Source organism: Phasianus colchicus, chromosome 10 (assembly GCF_987193195.1).
Source record: "Phasianus colchicus chromosome 10, bPhaCol1.hap1.1, whole genome shotgun sequence".
Lineage (NCBI taxonomy): Eukaryota > Metazoa > Chordata > Aves > Galliformes > Phasianidae > Phasianus > Phasianus colchicus.
Window position 1 is genome coordinate 15,102,227 of NC_143445.1, and position 19,773 is coordinate 15,121,999.

The window sequence follows — 19,773 nt, forward strand, 5'->3', positions numbered from 1 at the left end:
GTCCTCAGAACATCCTTCAGCATCTCCTGCCTTAAAAATATAACCCAAAGGGAATAAAGGGGAATTTAACAAAGAACAGTTTTTCCCAGATGGTACCCAAAGACTTCTGCAAACACAAAGGTAGGAACTGCTATAAATTAAACTCTAATGGAGATTTGTGGGAGTGTAAGGCATACATCCATTCACATGTTAGGAATTGCTGTATTCAGTGCCGAAATACAACTGCTTTGGGGCGAGAGCTCAGCTTGACAGTGCAGAGCAGCAACAGATAATGTTGGAGCACAGAAAGCAGGGTGATATTTAGCATGCAACCGAAAGGGCCCTTTCTTCACCTTGATGTATTTTATAACAGTTTAGATAACTGAGGTGAGGTAGCCCAACAGCAAACTATCACAGTTATCAGCAATTTCCTCTTCTGTGCACGGGGTGAGGAGTGTGGTGTGCCACATCCCACCACGTAGGAAGTGCTAACAAGCACTGACTTGTTCATGGCAGGCACCGTATAGCTAGCAAATACCAAGAGACCCAGCTCTTCCCCTTTCGATCCTTCGCTTGTTTCTCTTCCTTCCTCATCACAGAAGATGCAAGCAGGTGGTTGAATTCACACGGGGTGACCACCTCTGTGCCTTCCTTAGCATCACATCACACGCAAATGGGAAATGCCCATTTGTCAGATTTATGGTTTGCGGAGGGATCTGCTTCAGTGCTTCCTTTATATAAAGCAACACCGGCATGGTGTTGTACAGAGGAACAATGGTGGTACGTTGAATGCTCATAAATATATTTCTCTTCTACTGAAAAACAGCTTGCCACCTCTTTCTCCCAACCTTCCTTCCCATGCCCAATTTCTACCTTGCAAAACTCCTGCTGAGATCTGGGAGAAAAGTTGGGCTTCTCTTTATTATTATTCCCAGCAAGGAAAACGGATGGACCCATTTATCATCTTGTTGATGCTTGCACAATCCTATTGCTGTCCCTGTCTTTGCTGTGCCTCCTTTACTGTACTAATGAGGATAGAAATCAAATTAAAAAAGCTTGCTTTTGTCAGTGTAGCCAGCAGCTATGACTCAGAACACAGGGAGCCTGCAGATTTGGTAAGATGGAGCTTCTCTCCAATGTCCCCCTCCTCTTTGTTAAAAATAGTCATGTTAGAGAACAGAACTTCAAAGAACGTGGCTCTAAGATTAAGGATTTGTGCTGCAGCCACCTTTTTGGTTGACTCCAGTGACAGATGAAGTTCTTGGTACTGCCAGTTTTGCATGGTCTAAACATTTCCAAAAGCTTAAGCACTTCTCAGGGTTTGCACATCTGGGCTTTAACCATGCGAGATCCAGAACTCTCCATTTCTTCAGACTTTGAGAACTTCCTGCTTAGGCCAGGGGGATGCTGTCAAAATAGGCTTCTTTACTGAGTGACTCAGTGCTGCTTTCAGGCCCTGCCAGAAACCAAGTACAGAGGCATGAGGAAAACAAACAGAAGTTACTGAAGCATTTCAGAGTTTTCAGAAAAGTTTGGTTCAGCTTTAATTCCAGTAAAGCTCAGAGAAGGATGAAGCAGGAAAATATTTCCTAACCAAATTTCCCATGCAAAGGCTCTTAGAAGACAAGCATGTGTGAATTTTACAACAGTTCTGCATTCCTGGTCAGGACCTGCGAGGCTCTGCATCCAGACAGACGAAGGGAAGGATGATGCACACATACAGAACGTGTGGAAAAACGCCCTGTAGATACCAGCTCGAGTTTTGCCCTCCTATCTGCTCCTCCAGCAAGCAGGCTTCCCTGGAACTGCATGTTTTTCAGATGAAAATCCAGCTTTTTTTTTTTTTCTTCTTCTTTTTTTAATTTTAAGTATTATAAACACTTTACAGAAGAACCTGGCAGACACTGAGGGCTGCACACACACAAACACGTTTGCTGGGAACTCTGCTCCAGGAATGCTCAGCTTGGTTCTGGCCAGCTTCTCGTATAATTCAAACAGTAGAATGCCAGTTTTTATACCAGTTTTGAAAAGAAAACAGCCCAAATATATTTAACAGTGAAAACCTAAACTGAATTAGCCCTAAGTTAGGTAAAAAAAAAAAATTAAAAATTAAACCCCAGAGACATGCTCACAAATCAGTCACGTGTCAGAGCTATCTTGGATTCCGGTCTGTATTCACACACTCCATCATAGGTTGGTTGTCATTAATGTCAGTTTAACAATGGAGAAAAAGGAAAACCATCTGATATATTGCCAGCTTCTTTCCTCTGCCTCCTCCTAGAAAGGGTAGCATAGCTCAAAGCAGGGCAGCAAGGCAATAATAGTCATTCCCAAGGGATAGAAGTACGACCAAAATGTCGACATGGCATGTAAGATATTAATTTCACCTAATCAAGGCCATGGAGCACCAAAATATCTTCTTGAAGACGATACAGTTGTATTGTAACACCACTGAACAGCACAGGGAAGCTCAAGTCCCTGAGAGGACTGCTACAATGCTGTTATGCTCTGATATGGTTTGACTTTTAGGTAGTCCTGTGTGGAGCCAGGAGTTGGATTCGATGAACCCTGTGGGGGATTTCCAACTCAGGTACTCTATGATTCTACTTTAACCTTTTACAGTTTCTTTTCACGGGGTTTGTGATGCTGCGATTTGAAATAACTCAGCTTACCATTTATTCTTATATCATGAATTTCTTATATATGTACACACGAGCTTGAGCCCACCTTAACGGGAACTCCCCAGTCTTCAAAATGATCAAGGAAGCCACAAAACCAAACCCAGAGCTCTAACTTGCAAAAACCCCACGAGATGGCTCTGTGGATGGGTGCAGCTCTGGGTGCACCCCGGGGTCCAGACACCTCCTCCCACCAACACCACAACATGATGAGGCACACACAGCTGCAGAGGAAGGGTGGCCACATCCCCCTAGGTTTATTATCTTGATCAATAGCTGAGCTGCAGGTTGGTTAATCCTGGCAGATGGTAACCAGTGATAACGTATCTCAGCTGCGAGCTGATGTCTTGAAGCACAGCTGTGCACACAGTTTCCCTTAACTTCTGCATACAGCAGGCCTATGCTGTTTTGTTCCATCTTCTCTGTTACTTGGAGCAGAAGAAGCATTGCTTCCCTCCTGTTTTAAAAAATAAAAGTTTCTCATAATTCAAACTTAATAAAGCTAATGAAAGGACTTTTACGGTCCTTGAAAAACCCACCTTATGTGCAAAGTTCAAGGGCTTACAAATGGTTCGGCTGTCATCTTTCTCAAGCAGGACAAGAGGAATTAACTCCAGCTTTTGATACAAAATAGAACCTCTGATTTACCCTTGCACCAACTTACTAGCACAGAAAGGCCAATTTAGGCAGCTTCCTACAGACTACAGAACCCAATGCAAACAGGCAACAAAATCATGCCAGTTCTTCAGGCATTATTCCGCCCCAGCCATAAAATGGCAACCACGAGTTTTGGTTGGTTCTTCTAAGATCACACTTCTCTTATCAAACTCACAGGAGATCCAGAAGACAACTTCAATGCGTTCTCCCAATTAAACAGCTTGTTTGCATCTAATGCGGTGTTTATTGACTCCTGGGCCTGTATTGATTCTGAATAGGCTACAGCTAAGGTTTAGCAAATGCCTTGGAGATAAATCAGCATGCAGGTAATAAACTCCAGATCGCATAAGCAAACATTACTTAATTATATTCCTATTAATATATTGAGTCTGTAATGAATTTTTGAGGCATTTAATTATCAATTTGACAAGATAATCTAGGGGTAGTTAATGATGGACCAGTAAATTGTTAAAAAGAAAAACCTGCGGATGCTTAATAAGTCTCCTAACTGACAGCGAATTAACTTGCTTTAGCTGCCTGGTTAAATAGACAGCAGTTAATTACCGAGTGCTTAAACAGTCTCACAATTTTAATATATAACTCTCTTTGCTGTGTGGTAACCATGCAGCTGGAGACACGGGCTTTTCTCCATGTATCTCCCCCAGACAGCTGAATTACTCTCTGTTGCAACCACTGACTTCAGTGAGATTCAGCAGTCGGGACTTTATTATTTGCAAATGCAACGGAGTGCTCCTTCTCTTTAGTGTTCAGAACTTGCTGCGTTCTGCCCCTTTGGGGTTTGCACCAAAAGGGAAATTTTTTGCTCATAAGAATGGTGACACTTTGGAAATGGAAGTGATCACCATACAGCTCCATGTGGCCTCAGGTCAGGCAGAAACAGCCTGGCCAGCCGTGGATGTCTGAACATGGATGGCTATCGAGATACTCACGTATATCCAAGAAATGCTTCACCCTGCGCCGACGTGCAGCTCCTTCTTTGGATAAAATCTGACACTTCACTGCTTCAGCACTGACTCATACAAAGATGATCACTTGCCATAGAGTTTTGGGAATGTTAAAAAGGGAAAGGAAAAAAAAAAAAAAGGCAAATGAGCCAGCAAAGGCTGTACAGTTCATTACAGAGGTTAGTGAGCAAGGGTAACAAGCAGTAATAGCTGTGCCACCTTCTCTAGGAATAGCCCCGAGCTGCGCTGAGGAAGCACACAGCTTCCCTGAGCTGAGGAAGTCTTGGCAATGGTTGGTTTGAAATGTAAAACACTGCTGATAATCCCGGGTTGAGCATGAATAAAACATTGTAGATCCTTAATCAGCTGGAGAAAACACATGCAGATCCTTTAAGAAAAATTCATTTCAGGAAGTGGAAGCGATGTTGTTTGACTCCAGGAGTTCAGAGGCCCCAAGTCATCAGTCTCTCCTATCATTAGCATAAAGAGAAATTTTCCAGTGCTGGTTCTTTTAATTTATTTACTTTGGGGAGCCGTTAAGGATCAAGCCTTTTTCCCCTCAGTAATTATGCAGCGTGAAAGCCCTCTCTCCAAAAATTTATAAAAACATTCATGCAATAACACAAATCCAGGAAGAACGGCCATCAAAAATTCACCAAATGCTATGAGACTGGAAAACTAAAGCAGGGTCCCTTACCCACAGACATCTGCGTGACAGGGCAATGACAACAGCAATGTTATTCTGCTCTTAAAGTCATTAGCAGCAGTGGCAGTGTTAAGTAGCAGGGTTAGCAGGCAGAATCCTTTTGTTATGATCTGGTACCTGATCTAGTGGGTGACAACCCTGCTCAGGACAGGAGGCTGGAACTAGATGGTCTTTGAGGTCCTTTCCAAACCAAGCCATTTTATGATTCTGTGATCACAGCCTCATTAAAGTAAGAATTCAGGGAGACAGGTCCTCAGTCTGGGAACGAATAAATCACCATAAGCACTGGAGTTTGTGTCCCCAGCTTCAGTCATGTCATGCTCTTCAGAGTTAGGCCAGGAGAGACTCAGCAGGGTTCTTGAAAGGCACAGTCCTTAGGCATCATTCTACAGCTTCACCCAAGTGAGAGGAAAAGGTTTCTGCCACCTCTGCTGTGCCAGCTGGGCTGACAGCAGCTTCAACATCAGAGGCGGCCCTTTTGGTCACAGCAGATAACACCACCTTCAGCTCAAGCAGATGGAGTCTAAGAAGGGACCATGAGCCCAGCTGCAGTAGGTATATGGCAAAGCTCATAATCTCTGTGAGTCAGGTGCTGCTGCTTAACACTTCCAGCAGATCTGTTCTGCCTAACAAAGGCAAGAAAAGCCATGAGGCAACCTCACCACCTCCAAAGTATTGCTTGCCACAGGTTTATCACTGACATAGAGGGAGGGACTACATCTTCAAACACAGATGTTGCCATCCCTTGCCCTCTCTCCCCACCTCCATTAGACTCATCCCTTTTTATATCAACCTCTGATCAATGGGCTCCCAACTAGAGGAGGCATCTTGTTACATTGAGTTGCATACCCACCACACCATTCCCCCAACAGGGCACACAGGGGAAGCCAGGCTGAGTTTAACCCCTTGCTTACTGAAAGAGAGGGCAGTGCTGTCCTAGTGCCAACACCGAGCTAGCAGGGCAGTGCTCTGGACAATGCTCACTCTTGCAGTGTCCAGTTGTTTTAAGCATGCCCTCGAGGCAGGATTTCAGATACACCTCCAGCTCCACATGTGAAGCAGCACACACATCACCAATGTGCAGCAGCATTTTTCCAAAGCTGCTTTTGGCCCCAACAACCCTTAGGATGTGTAGAAGCAGCCCCTCACCTCTCCTCCCCACCGAGGCCGAGTGCTGCAGGCTCTGCACATCACTCTCCTTTTGCACTGACGGTTGCCGGGGTTTCTCTTTGGCAGCTGTTTTTGGGCCCAGCTGCAGGAGGGCTCTGCTCCAACACAGGCTCAGCTGGGCTAGCACAATGGGAAAACAAAAGCCCGCTCGCTTGGGATCTGAGCCTTTTCAGCCCCGTTTCCTTTTCCGATGTTTTCATTTCCTCCGAGCAAAACGCTGCTGAAAGGAGAGCAGTGTGGCTGTAGCGGCTGCAGCGGGCACAGGGGCTCGGGTGTCGCTTCATCTGGGTCAGTGATTTCAAAGGGGCCTTCGCTCAGCTCCTCCCTTAGAAGTCATCTCTCTTCTAAGGCGGCTTTCAAAGATGATAAGGTGCGAATTGAGCTTGGTTTTTGTTTGTTTGTTTGTTTTTTGGCATTTGCTCCGCAGTCCTCAAGGCACACAGCAAACCCGAGAAAGCACCTGGGGAAGTCAGAAGGACCGGAGCTATCCGCTCATCCGTTCTTAGGGTATAGGGTGGGATAAGGGGAGGAGAGGACGAGGGCGGTATTACTGCCACTGCAAATGGCCGCAGGGCGGCGAGGCGAGGCGGAGGAGCGGCCCCGGAGCCCCGGGCCGTGCACCTGCTCCAGCCCCGGCGCGGCAGCAGAGGGCGCTCGGGGAGCGGCGGTGCGGCATCCCCGGGCAGTGCGGGGAAGGGTCACGGAGCAGAGCGGGGCTGCCGGACCCCGGCGTCCACCGAGGTTATCCCAGTGTTTCTCCAGGCTCCCGACAATAGGATACTCTCCAGGTGCTTTCCTGCTGCGGTGTCCCGTGCATTGGCTGTGACAGAGCAGGGAATGGCACGGAATGTCATCTCCAGATCAGCTTGCTGTCCTTATGCAGGACCCGATGCACTCCTAGGCTGTGCTTCATTTCCACCCTGTCTCACCTGGCTCACCTGAAGAGATGCAGCTTTGAAGGCAGTGCTTTCCCCCGTTTCTGCCTAGACAGAACATTTTACACATTCTTTTATAATGGGGGATGAATTAGTGGCAAAGGGAAGGTGTACTTGGGTGGGAAAACTCATGGAAGTCCAATGTAACAACATCAGGCATAGAAATAAGTGGTGGGGTCTGTGGACAACCCAGCCAACATCTTCCAAGGCAGGGTCTGCTATGGAAGAGGAGAGGGATGGAAACAACACATCTCTGAGGAAGAGGGCCAGCCATGCAACAGCTTTCTTCCCCTCTCCCATCCACCACCACACTGATTTCCATCTTGCAGTCTGCTCCAACAGCTGGTATGGGTTGTGGAAGGTTCTGGGAGACGCAGCTCCCTCCTCCACTCTTTGGCTACCTCTTCTGGGCAGATAATGGTGGATCCCAATTCTGAGGGACCCACAGCCTGCCCTGCAACCCCCTCCATATTACAGAGTCCTCAGTGCTATCAGCAAACAGCTTTGCTTTCTTTTAAGTTGCACCAAGTGACGTGGGCTCAGTCGTTCGTGCTTGGGGCCCTCCTTGGCCCATCTCACTGCACCACACTCCTTCCCATATGGAGGAACCAGTCACCTCTTCCCAACTAAAGCACCTCAATGTAGAAAGTCAACTCATGGTGATGGGGTGTCCAGAAATGTGACACACGGCTCACAGGGACAGCGAAGAGGTTGGGACGCTCAGGTCTATGAGTGGTAGCAGCACCCTGTCCCGCCTCACACAAGGGCTGCAGCCCAACTAAAAAGCCCTTCCTCAGAGCCCCTCTGACCACGAGTGGCAGGAGCAGCATGCCTCTGGAAGCAACTGGTTTGCTCCAGTAGCCTCTTTACAAGCACCGAGGGACAGCTCCGCGGGAATCGCTGTGTTTTTAAAAGGCCACTTATAAGCTTTAATGCTGCGCTGGGGGAGAGGGGAGGGAGAAGGGGGGTCAGGGAGGGTGGCTGCATTGACTGCTTAGGACTTAAAGCTGTAAACCTCTTCTTCCCTCGCTCGTTGCTGGGACATTTTTATTGGCGAGATGAAGGGAGACAGAGCACAGCTCCACAACTTGCTCTTCTTCTAGAGGTTAATGACCCAGTTAGCAGCTCTTGGCTGCATTTCCCGACATTTTGCAGACATCAAGACCCGTCTCCCTGCCAAGTACATTCTGTTCCCTGGAGCTCGGCCAATGCATCTCAGATTACTATGTAATGCGACAAAGAGGGAGAGCTGGAGGTGAGGGTGGGGGCTGGAGGGGAGATACGGGAGCCATTGGGGAGGGGGCAGGGAGAGGGTTGGAGAAGGGGAAGCACCACTTCTAAATTTAACATCTGAGATGGAAATGAAGCTCCCAAGGTGCTTATTTGCTGGAGAAAAACGTGAATCCCAGGATAAATTGGAGTGATGCTTCTGGGAAACAGATGCAATCAGCAAATAATTTCCCCCTAGGGACCACGCAGGCCTGCGCTTCCCGGTTCTGCTGACAGTCATGATTCTGCTTCTGATGCCCTTGTGCCCAGGACAAATACTGCTTGGGACCTGGGGCTGCTTTCCTGAATCAAAGTCCAATATCCCAAAAGGAATAGGAATTTAACCAGGAAAGTGGGGTGGGAGGAGAGAGAAGAAAAAGTTCCTGTGGATCTTTTAGTCATCTTGTTGTACCTAGAGCACTAGATGCTGTTCAGAGGCACTGTTCTTGCAGATCTTGGCCAGGAGATTCCATCACTTTCACAGTAAAGGCAGGAAACTCCCACCTTAGGGAAGGCTCTGGTGGCAGGGATTGAGCGTGCAGAGTGGCTGAGCTAACAAACCTATCAGCAGCAGGTGTCTGCCATTACTAAAGGCTGGCATGATCAGAGGCTTCATACTCACCCATGAGCCCTTCCCAGTGAGCTGTGTGTGTCCTCTCCTGAACCATGCTGGGTCTTCTCCTATGGCTCTACCAAGACCCTTTTTTGCACACCTCATCTCTCCTTCCCTCTCCTGTGCCATGTTTCTGAGAAGGAAAAAAAAACCAAAAACCATAAAGTTTTTTTCCTGGATGGCTCTCTGAACCAGAAACCTTTAAAATTTGATGAGTGTCAGGGATTGGGGTTCTGACCTGCGTGGAACTCCAGCAACCCATCCTCCTCCTGAGCTGGCATCTCCATCACAGCTCTCCCATCCTATCTAGATGCAGTAGCTCTCAGTATTTCAGCTCTGGTCCTTGCTTACACCTGGTGTGGGAACCTTCCAGGCAGACCTGCAGCTCTGTCACATCCTCAGCTCTTATGTAGTGTCCTAATGGGCTGCAAGCCTTTCCCAGCACTCACATACAGCTGTGCCAAGTCTCACCCTGTACAAAGGTGCTGGGTGAGAGCCAGGTTGCATGGCAGCAGCTTAGGGCTCTCACTCTGCTCCCACCAGCTCAACAGCCCTCTTTGTGCAATCCCTCAGGACGCTGTCTCATGTACTGCAAGAACAGAAATGTGAGAGGTCTGGCTCAACAGGACTGTTTATCTACCCGGAGTGGAGCCCTCCCTCCTCTTCAGGAATTATTTCCTTGAAAGACAAGAAGCAACGCAAAACTCCCTCTTGCTCAGCTCCATCTGCTGCGTGGGGGCTGGGTGCTGGGAGGCCACGGTTGCTCACTGCACTTGCCAGACGTGGCATTAGGAACATTTTTCACCACTTGCAGCCCAAGGAAGAGATGAGTTTACCTGTAGCAAGAGCTGCTCAGGGGGAAAAAAAAAAAAGAAAAAAGAAAAAAAAAAGTGTGCTTTTGTGGAAAGGAGCTTCCTCAGAAACCACAGTAAATGCCAGCATCTAAAAATCTGGCACTGCTTTGCTACACTGCTGCACATCTATCCTCAAGAGCAGCCCCACAGAGAGTCATCAGGGGCAAAGCATCCTCTAAAGCATAAGCCTAGACTAACCACAAACATGCAACCCCTTCCAACTTCTAAGCCACATGTCAGCCTCCTCTGGAGGATGAGAAGGTCTGGCCACAGCCCTGGGATGCAGGACAGCAGGGAGGAGGGACAGGTTGAAGGAAGGAGCAACTCCTCCCCAAGGACTGCCATTACAAGAGGAGCTACTTAGAGGCCGATGTGAAACCTCAGTTTTCCAGCAAAGCCAGCCTCATCCTCTTCGTGTGGCTCACGTGTATCCACAGCTGACTCCATGCTATGAAGTGAACCTACAACGGAGCACGCTGCTTTAGATGCTGCACAAACACAACATGAAACCAGAAACCTGGCCCAAAGCACACACCATTTTGCTGCACAGCAGAGTTGCTTGCAACTGGAGCTGACTTCAGTCAACAGAGAAGGCACACATGTTGATGTGTAAATGAGGAGAAATTGCCAGAGGCATCTCAGCATCTGGTACAATGATGAGAAGACTTAACTTGAGACAATTACAATTTAAACATTGCCACTATTACCAATGCCAAGAAACAAGCGTTCACCCTTTATCAGAGTAAATAAGAGCAAGTAGGTGACTACTAAGTTCACATTTTTCATCAAGGCCAACATGCATAAACACAGTGAAACATTCTAGCTCTATATGGGGAGCAGATTGAGCCAGGCATGGGTCCCTCACACTGTTCATCATCATTTCAAAGGCTGAGACTTTTTGTGGTTTTAGAAGGCCTCACTCATCAGCTGCCTCCTGAGTTTATCAGGTCTCGGAAACTACTGGGCAGCTTTTGCATAACAACTACACCACTGAGGCTAACTTCTCACTGGATAGCACAACCTCCAGGTACACGCCAGAGGAAGAAGTAACCCAGCTGAAGATCAGTTTACTACTACAGTGTGGGCACAATAGGAAGTAATAAGCTTATCAAGGAAGATTCAACTTTGGCACTGCCTCTAAATGCCTCAACTAATGAGCACATTTTAAGCACTAAAATGATTGCTTGAGAGACTGTGGAATCTGGAGCCTAGCGCTGCTTTCAAAAACAGAAGAGAAGCAAAACATCTGCTGGGACTAATTTGGGTCCAGTTTGGCCCATCAGGTTGGATGTTAGGAAAAAAAATCTCTGAAAGAGGGGTGAGGCACTGGCACAGTCTGCATGGGGGGAAGGTGAGGTCACCGTCCCTGGAGGTGTTCAAGGAATGTGGAGATGTGGCAGTGAGGAATGTGGTCTAGGGGCAATATTGGTGGTAGGAGGATGGTTGAACCAGATGATCTTAGAGGTCTTTCCTAACCTCAGTGATTCTATGATCACATAGCAGGGCACAGGACAGGAAACCTCTCACTACGTATTGACCTTTCCCATCCTGACTCCCAGGTGTGAGCTGGTTCAACTTTCATTGCCACACACTGTCCCCTCCCTGCGTGTTCACGAGAAGTGGGCACACTTGTTGGACATGGTGCTGAGCCACGCCAGCTTGGCTTACAGACTCATTTTTTCCTTCAACGTAAGATATGTTTTGAGATATACATAAATGTATAGAATACTGGAGAATATTTATTAGGGTTGAAATTAACATTGATTGGTTTGATTTTTGCTGATTAGGTAATTATGAGAACTAAAGGGGTAATCACATTTTCAATGAGGAAATGAAACAATCATCCAAGCTAGACAAGTCCTGAGTTTCTAATTTGAGCAGGAGGAAAAAAAAAAAAGCTATGAGTAAAGATCAAAGAGCCATTCCTATGCCACTTAGTCTCTCTGTGGCAAGCAGCCACAGGGCTGAGACTTTTTCCAGCATGTCATCTCAGCTTTATGCATCTGTACAGCACCTTATAAGTGTGTGTGAGGAGAAAGAAAAGGGTTAGCCCATGCACTCAACACAAGGAGCAGTTCTTGGCTTACTTCACACCCAGAGGAGGAAGAAGGCTTCCCTGCCTCTCTCCACCTCACCAGAAGCAGGGCCAGACCTGTCAGGTCACTGACAGCTGAACACAGCTCTCACAGGCGAGCCCTGCCTGCTCCCTCCCAGTTTCCTCTCCCTGGAGCTGCCTCAGAGCACATCTGCAGCCCATCAGGGCCTCTCCCCCCCAAGGTGACCCCATGTGCCAGACCTGTTTGGGACATCTCCAGGGCTCACATCTCAGCACTCCAGGATTTCTTTCTCAACTAGCAACACGTGAACAGGCTGCCAAATGCAAACCTCAGTTTGACACTCTGTGCTCTACAACTGCAACTCTTTGCTGGGTTTTTATATGGCTTGGGCACCCCTACAAGTGCTGTGGCTCTGATCCCCTGTTCCCACCTGTGTTATAAGCCTCATAATGGAAACCAGGATGAAGGAAGGCTCTGGAAAGTCAGCTACTATCAATCCCTTAAAAATAAAACAAACAAAGGTCTGTTTTCAGCTGCTGTGGCATGAAGGGAGTTTAGTCCCCCTGGCCCCTACAGGATGTGGCTGAGATATATCAGGGAAGAGCAGCTGTCAGCATGGACGTGCCTAAAATTAGCTCAAAGAGAAGGTTTCCTCCATTTATTTATTTATTTGTTCGCTAAAAGGGCCCTTCTTATTACATGCAAATTCAGCACATGAGCTTCAAGCCAGTACAAAAGCGCTGCTAACGTTTTTCAATTACACTGAGGTGGAAATCACAGCACTTTGTGTTTGAACTTCTGCTTACTTTCTAGGTGCTCTTGGGATGGAGGCTGTAAAGATGTGGTGATTCTTTGAATGCCTGGCACAGGAATGTCTTTGGAAGAGTCATAATAAATGCAGCAGCTTCAGCTGAAGACTGGTGCATCATTTATTCAGTGTTATAGGTTATTCAGGAAGGAATAATGGAAAATGGGACTGTGACTTGAACTTATTTCCTTTCAGATATACACCACTCCCTCCAACATGTTTGGCATTATACATAATAGCATTACCTGCTTTTATCTGATTGCCAGTTCTTTCCTGCCATCCATCTCTCCAGCCCTCTGGAAGCTTCGGGACCTCCTTGCCAACTTCACCCAAACTGGAAGGCAAGGGAGAGGTATTAAAGATATGAGTTTCCTGCACAGTTTGTCAGAGTAAAATAGTAGGGCCTTCTCTGAGCAAAGGACAGCAGAGTGAATTCACTCCTTCTTAGATAGCAAAGAATCCACATATGGCACAAATTCGGAGGAAAGCAGGCTTGATTGCTTCTGCTGCTCAGGGGACCAGTTGTTAATTATAGAGCTCTCAAAAAAAAACCCTGGTTTCATCTCCTCTGGTTGGCTTATGCTACAGGGATTGAAATGGGAGTACCTATACAGACATTTGAAGTAATGAAAAAAACCCACAACAACCCTTTGTGGAAAGACAATGCAACCCTTCTTGTAATATACCTATTCTGTGCCACGTATCCATCTCCAAAAAAGTATCCTTGTATTTCTTTGTGTTTATTCCTGGAATAGGCCTAAAAGGACAACAGTATCTGCCTTCAAATCCTTCCTGACATCTCACTTTGTAGTGACCCCCAGCCACTTGAGAGCCTGTTTCCTGAGGCTGCTGCTTTGTGCTGACTTGTTGCTCTCATAGCTGCCTTCTCCTGCTGTCTTTTATTTCCTATTGTGCTTATCATTTTTCTTTGAGGTGTGGACTTGTTCTCACTATTGCCATAAAGCTCTGGGCAAGGCTGGGACAGCTGGCTTCTACTGAGGTATGAAGAGACAATCGATGAAGCAGGCAGTTAAGTAGAAACAATAGTTAGTGTGGCTTCATAGCTGGAAATCACCCCTACACATAGCCATGCAGCTGTGTTATATAGCGTGGTGTAGTCTAGCAGAGTCACACAATAGTCTTTGTCAACTGAGACTAGAGTGATTTGGACCCGAGTTTTGGTTAGTACAAGCAGAGAGCCTATAGATTATGGCTGTGTGCTACCAAAGCATAAATAATGGGTGGGCTGAAGCACTGACTCTGGCTGATCTCTTCTACCTAGAGCCAATCTTGATACTCAGGGTCCAGGAGCAAATTTCCAGGCTGCAGCTTCAATTATTTTCTGAGCTTCCAAATCAACGGGATGTACATGCAAGTGGTACCCTAAGGACCATGCAGTCTTCTAATGAGAGTGGGAACTATTTATACCCTGCACAATCCTTCCCTTGAGACAGCAACCCTGGCCAGGGCTAAAGCCTGCTGGAGCTACCTGTCTGCTGTACCTTTATCCTCTTTGCCAGGAAAATACATCAGTGAGCAGGAACTCAAGCAGCTCACAGTACCACTGGCTTAAAAAAAGAAGCATCTCTCCACCCCATATCGCTCATCCTCCTGCTCTGATGGCATCGGTGCTGCTTTGAACAGCGCTGCGAATAGTGCTGATTGCAGAGTAGCAGCAGGAAGATGGGAATCATTACTGAGACTCAGCCAAAGCCCTGTAATTAATTAGTTAGAAAAGCATCTCGGTGTTATTAGAGAGGCCTCAGCAGAGGAAGCGACACCTCCGTTCTTGCAGACTCACCTTCCGCCAGAGCTGCTGCTGTGATGTTTGACATTGGGCTGGTGTAAACAGAAACTGGAAGTCGGTGCAGCAGGGAGAGGAGCAGCTTGCAGGCTCTGCCCTTGGCCAGTGCTGTATTGCATGCCAGGAGTGTTCCGTGCAGACATCAGATCCTGGAAATGGCTCAGGTAGGGAGCATTGCTACTCAACCATGAAGTCCCTGATTAAAAGTAAGCAGTTTTTCCAGAAATCCGGTTATCCAGGTGTTTGTGATTATGAACAGCCAAGCATACACAAAAATGTCACCTAAGGCATTAGGAACTGGTGTCTCCTGGGATCCTGAAATATGCAGGATGCTGCCGTCCCTTGTAAACGTGCACAGGATGGCTGCACAGAGAACTGGGCCATGCTCAGAGCTGCATATTCATGGCATGCAAATGTTAAGCTACTTGCAAACTCCCACAGCTGTCATCAGCACACACTATCATGGCCACGAGCCCCAGAGATGGAATAATATCCTATGGGGAGCAGCAGGATGCTGCAAAATGTACATGTTGCCGAAAATAAGAGCACCAAAAGGAAGATGGAAACACAAGACTAAAATAGCTAGGACTGCTTTAAGGCCTCTTAGTTTCCTTTGGGGAAGAAGGCCAGGCAGTGTGGCTAGTACTTGGGGCGAGGAGGCAGGAGGCCTGGCTCTCCCACTGACCTGCTCTCATACCTTTGGCAACCTTCTTTCTCCCCATGTGCTAATTTTGCCCTTTTCCCACTTGGTACTGTCAGCCTCTAGGAATTCATAAGACTTGAGTTGGGCCTCCAAACATCATTATTTCGGCTTAAAAATCAAGAGTTATAAGGCTATACATATGAATTATGAGCCTTTTTGAATGACCTTGTGGTTTCCGTCTCTTTAAGGGATCATATTTCCAACTGAGTGGGTCAGATTTTTTTATGATGATGATGATTATTTTACATGAAAGCCAAGAGTTCCACATAAACACAGTGCTCTGGCAGCTTGCATTGGCAGCACTGCCCACTCTCCATGTGCCCTGCCTACTTCAACGGGGGTATGGGCTGCCACTGGCCATATCTGCACAGCATCAAGCAAAACTGCCCCACTCTCAGCTGGCTTCCACAACTTCACCAGGACAACTGAGAACAAGCTGCCATTCCCACAGGAGCATCCAGTAGGGATTGTAGGTGGGATAGCTTAGGCTGCGTTAGATCACAGGTGGCCAACGGATTGGAAATGACCCAGGAATAAGTTCTTGGGAGAGGGAGGTTTATGGTACATCATATTTTGGCCCTGTTGTTGCAGTCTTGCTGATGTGCAGGCAAGTTCCCAGTCATTCTCTAGGCAGAGGTTTGTGTGGGAGATTGGGTTTGGCTGAACCTCCTTGCTCATCCCATGATACTGAATGGTTTAAATCCCCCATGTTTTACCTTGCACATATGTGGATGTATCACAGGAAGCTCCCTGTCTGAGCAGCTGTCACCAGCTTTGCAGTGACAAGAAGCATGTCTTCAGCTTTCAGCTCTGAAGCTTGTCTCTTTACAGTGCCTGTCAATGAAGATGTTCTCTGAATAAATGAACAAAGTGAAATCTTTGAATGAACAGCACATTCTTCCTCAGGTCAACTTTGCAGAGAAAGCAAATATTTCAAGAGAATATGGTTACTGCTCATAGCTCTCTGGAGCCAGCCTGCTAACTCTTCTGCGGTGGCTGTAAATCTGATAGTGGTTCAGTTTAAGGACCTTACAGATGCTATTTTAGACTGATATAATGTACCATAAATGGGATTGAAAACTCCCATCTATAGCAGACAAAGCTCTTCTGGTTCATTCAAATACTCAAGGAACAGACGATCATGTATATGAGCATTTGGGCTTCATCCAAAAGTGAATGATAGCCCAAAGAATTTACATGTTCCTTGGCTGGGGAACATGTTGATTTCAGAAGGCAGCAAAGGTAACACAAGGATACTGAGGGACTGCCTGGCCTCGCGTTTATTATTTGAATCTTGTCCTCTGACTCACCTCAGGCTCTCTGCAAAAGGGAACAGTCCCAGAAGGACCGAGGAACCCTCCCCATATATGAAGGTTTAGAGGCAGCTCTAAACCTCCTGGTTTAGAGGCAACAAATCATTTGGTCTCCGAGGGATGGCAGCAAATAGAAGCTGCTCCCATGGTCTCCAGCTGAATTTTAGGGGGTACCACCTGTCGAACTAAACAGATACATCAACATATGTAATACACCACTCAGCTTGTTGAATGCATTTATATAAAACCCCATACTGAACCAAGTGACTCCAGGAAGGCTTAGGCAGTGAGATTCATCAGTTCTCAATGCAGGCAATAGCCATCAGACCATCCTATAGCAGTGAAGGTTAAAAGCAAACAAGTACACCCAAATGCACATAATGGCGAGGGGAGTCTGCCTTCAAAGCACGAGACCACCTCTAATTAACAGGGGTCAGGGGAACGTGCCCTGTGGCAGATCCTAACAACAAGGGTACAGCAGGGCACCCTGGGAAGCCGCAGTCTTGGCATCGGCCCCATGTGGGCCATAGAATGAGAGGGATCCTTGGTCTGATCTGTCTGGCAGTTTCTGTGCAGAATGGGGCCAATTTGCTGGGAAGCTTCCCACCCCCAAGGAGGGAAGAGGTGGGCCATGAGTTTAACAAACATTTTGGTATTTGGAAGCTATTCCCAGCTCTCGTTTAACACACAGACTGCATTTCCCATTGCTAACTGGCAGCAAAGAGCTCATCAACATTTAAATAAGAGGCTTGTTAGTGCCAGCGTGAGGCAGGTTTGCATGCCAAGGCTGGCTAAGATTTCTTGCCAAGGATTTTCTAAGAGAGAATTTCTCTAGGAAACTCCTTCAAAAGGAAGAATTCATTTCTGGTTAAAGAGAGCAAGGCCTTAATTTGAAGAGGTGCTGAGCTGGTTAAGTCAAATGGATAGTGTGAGAGCTCAAAGCCTATGAAAATCAGACTCTAGCTTTTAAATCAATTAAATGAAGAATGGCATGTGGTGTTCCGCAACTGGTCATGATTTCTGCAATTCAAAAACCGAACAAAAAAAAAAGGCTGCACATCACCTCTTCCACCAGTGCCACTGGTTTGCTCATTGATGCTATATATGCTAAGGTGAGGCTTGAACTATACCTGTAACCTCAGTATGGGATTATTATTTTCTACACATGGTCAAATGCACCTAAGTACAGGGAGGAACCTCAATATTTGGCTGTTTCTAAATCTCAAATGAGTCACACAAATTGTGAACAATTTTCACTCTGTGACCGTCGTCTGAGCTTCCCCATGGAGCTCAAGACCCCATCCCGGAGAGAGGGGTACAGGTCCTAGAGTCCTGTACTGTATGTCACTATAGCATGGTTTATTGCCTTTGCTTGTTCTGTCATCTAACAGGAATAATGTCCGCGGTGTCGGAATATGTGCATGGTAATTGGCTTTTGCAGTAATTAAATGCCTCGGTGCCAGCGTTTAATCAGCCGCCAAAGCCGTTTATTGCCTCATATACTGCTGCACCAGGAGCATTACCCCTTAATTAGTTGCTGAAATAGTGATGATTTAGCAGCGTCTTTATATTTATACTTTAAGACAGCAGATTCAGTCCAACATCAACAATATTGCAAGATAAAAAAGCAGCCCATTCTGCTATGCAGGGATATTTGGCCTTATGTATTTTTCCTTACCTTGTGGAAAATAGTGTCATGTGCATCTCCCGATGACACCGTGCTGGAGGTGCAGACAGCACACTGCGAGCAGTTGCTATGGCTCTTCTCCACTCCAGCATTGACCTTGTGTATTTTAACCAGCTTCAGTATCGATAAAACACTGCCTTTGTCCCAGAACTCTCAGCAGCAAAGAGGTGTAGGCTTCCCTGCTTTGACTCACCGTTACCAGCAACGTCTGGATTTGGTCTAGCAGACCAGCAGCAGAGAGCCCTATGGTTTCCTCCCTATGGTCCTTAGGAAGGGAGCTCCTCTTTGTCAGTGGGGGAGCAGCACTTTGTCTGCAGGTTTTGCACAGACCTGGCAGGTTTTGGTGGGTCACAGTGACAGCAGTAACACTGCCTGATCCCAAGTCCTCTTCCCCCCTTTCCCTGCCTGTTTTTGCAGTGGAGGTGGTGCTGTGCTGTAACAGCATCCACCCGTCTACTTCAATTGCAGCTGTCTGAAAGCAAGAAGTCTGGCTTATGCTGGTCTTTTGGAGCCCCTTGCCAGCAAGAAAGGCATCTCCAGTTTACCCCACTATGAGGAGATGTCTAAGAGACATTGGAGGAATGGCCCATTTGTCACATAGGGAGCCCTACACTCACACTGGACTCTTCCAGACTATTAGATATAACAGACATGAAACCCAACCAAAATGGCAATACTGCTTGCTAAGACACTCACAATAGACATGTTCCCCTGGCTTTCCAAGTTTCATCCTGTTTTTGAAACCCTGAGAAGTTTACAGAGCCCCTGCAGCCTCTTCAGAATTCACTACAAAGGAAAACTCTTCCTTGCTCAGCAATGAAACTCCATTTGTGACACAGAGGAAGTCATAGAGCACGTCAGCCTAGATATCCTTGAGATAAACATACAAGGTCCATCTTTGTTTAAATCCAGGTGGTTAAGTCTGCAATAGTTGGAAACAGCCACCGTGTTGAGAAAAAGCAGCTGTAGGATTGCTTCATCATTTGACCACAATATCACGAACAAGAGCAATACATGGGGCTGCCAAATAGTCCACACCACCTTCATCCTGCCCTGGATCCCTCGTGCAGCCACCCTTGGCACCTGGGCTTTAGATATGCTTCACTCCCAAGGCTTTTTTTTTTGTCTTCAAAAGGATTCTCTTTGCCTTTGATTGCAAGAAAAGCAGTGCCAAATGATCAAATTAATAGCTCCCCACCCTTGGCCTTCGCCTCTGGCCCTTGGCCTACAGTGCATTTTGATTTGTGTGTGGACAACGCATCCCTGGAACTTTTCCATCCGAACAAGTTCAGGAAAAAATACCTTGTGCTATAAAGGAAGTAATAATATTGAGTTTGAAAAAGCTATACAGTAGTTTGAACTGACTTGAAAGCGTACAACATCACGCTCCCTTTACTGCCAAGACAAAGCCTTTTGGACTCCCATGTCCTGTAGGAACAGCCTGCAGGCTTCATCCCTTCCTGAGGGAGAACACAGGCCCTTCCAAAGGTCCCCTGGGAAGGGGGAGGAGGAGGAGCTGCTGCTGCTTCCAGAGCTAACAAAGCATCTCCTACTAAACAAGTCCTTCACATGCAC

At 46.8% G+C, this 19,773-nt stretch overlaps 1 long non-coding RNA gene across 4 annotated transcripts; it reads right to left on the reverse strand.

The window, feature by feature from the left end:
* Positions 1–113: 113 nt before the first annotated feature.
* Positions 114–12,928, reverse strand: LOC149916626 (uncharacterized). 4 transcript variants are annotated; one of them, XR_016469661.1, is made up of 4 exons: positions 9,211–12,928; positions 8,982–9,105; positions 4,265–7,138; positions 114–3,114 (listed from the first exon to the last, which is right to left on the reverse strand). It is a non-coding gene; the product is annotated as an uncharacterized LOC149916626 (long non-coding RNA). The 4 variants fall into 4 exon arrangements; XR_016469662.1 differs by having other exon boundaries at positions 2,784–3,114; positions 4,265–5,611; positions 6,135–9,105; XR_016469660.1 differs by having other exon boundaries at positions 3,197–9,105.
* Between the last annotated feature and the right edge of the window lie 6,845 nt (positions 12,929–19,773).